Source organism: Microtus ochrogaster, chromosome 16 (assembly GCF_000317375.1).
Source record: "Microtus ochrogaster isolate Prairie Vole_2 chromosome 16, MicOch1.0, whole genome shotgun sequence".
In the NCBI taxonomy this organism is placed as follows: Eukaryota; Metazoa; Chordata; class Mammalia; order Rodentia; family Cricetidae; genus Microtus; species Microtus ochrogaster.
The window spans coordinates 18,049,780-18,051,461 of NC_022018.1; positions in this window are offsets into that span (position 1 = coordinate 18,049,780).

The following is a 1,682-nucleotide window of genomic DNA, read 5'->3' on the forward strand; positions in this document are numbered from 1 at the left end:
GATGGAACTGTCCAGGCTGTGGACCTTCTGCTGCCACAGGGAGTGGAATGGGAGGCACAGGAGTGAGTGAGTAGATGGAGTCGTGTACCAGGAAATTGTGGAAAAGGAGCCCCAAGTGCATCCCTCAAATAGCAGCAAAGGAGGGTGTTTCTGCAACCAGTAGAGCAACCTGAGGAATGTCATAGGGGGACAGATTTGCAGCCATCTCCAGCCAGCTCTGAAAGTTAACTGGGAACTTAGACACAGGCTTCGGTTGGGCTTCTCCAGAGAGAACACACTATCTATGTATGTGTTGGGTGTAGCTAGATGACACACGTGTACACGGATGGAAACTGGGAGATAGACCCATGCATGCTATTGGGCAGACTCAGGTTTCCCCGATAGACTACATGCAACCTGGAGCCCCTGGGAAACTAGTACTTAGAGCTGTCTGAGCCGGAGACACTGGAGAAAGCAATGTGCATTCCTCTCAGCTAAGGCTAAGGCTGAGATCCTGCAGACCACATGTGTGTCCTGGAGACAGAGCACAGACCTGGAGTTCTGATGTCTGCAGAGGGGAAGCAGTGTCCGTGCTGCCTGAGAGGGAGAAGGAACGCACCTTTGTGTGTTTTAACTGCTTCCCTCCAGCCTGTCCCCTCTCCGTGCGCAGGCCCCTGCTCTTCTCCATCTCACCTTTACAGACACACCCAAAGAAATGCTCGGCCCGGCTAGAGTCGCTTCCTCAGATAGTCTCTGCACCACGTATCCCCCGAAACCAAGCTGCTCCAGACTGCCCTAAACTCTGTATGCCCTTGTAGTCAATGCTGTCCCTGTCATGAGCAGGCGGCCTGGCGCTGGCCTCTGAATGGGCACCACTCTGGATCCCGGCTCCCAGAACGAGAATCTTGGGTATCTTTTCAGATCCTCTCAGCATCTCCAGATGACTTCTAACACCTAAGACCACAAAAGGGCTATGTAAACTGCTGCTGTCCTGTGTCGTCTAGAGAATAACAACTCCTAACACACTGAGCTCAGCCAGTCTCACAATCTGTTTTCCTGTGCTTGTAAAATGTGGCCCGAAGATAACCTACTTTTACTTAGTGCCTGTGTGTGTCTGTGTGTGTGTGTGTCATGTGTCTGTGTGTGTCTGTGGGGGGTGTGTCTGTGGGGGGGGTGTCTGTGTGTAGGAGTGTCTGGGGGGTATGTGTGGGGGGGTTGTCTGGGGCGTATGTCTGTATAGTGCCTGTGTGTGTCTGTGTGTGTCTGTGGGGGGTGTGTCTGTGGGGGGGGTGTCTGTGTGTAGGAGTGTCTGGGGGGTATGTGTGGGGGGGGTGTCTGGGGGGTATGTCTGTGTGGGGGGGCTGTCTCTGTGTGGGGGGGGTTGTCTGGGGCGTATGTCTGTATGTGTGTATCTATGTGTGTCTGTGTGTGTGGTGTCTGGGGGGTGTGTCTGTGGGGGTGGGGTGTCTCTGTGGGGGGGGTGTACGCACTCGCGCACACACACATGTATGGAGGGCCGGAGGTGGGCACCAGGTGTCTTCTTCAGTCACTCCCCATCTTATTCTTGAGACAGGGTTTCTCCCTCGACTTAGGAGTTCACCAAGGAGGCCAGGCTAGCAGGCTAGTGACCTCTGGGGAATCTTCCTGTCTCTGCCTCCCCAGATCACAGGCACAGTGCTGCTAAACATTTTTTTACGTGGGTG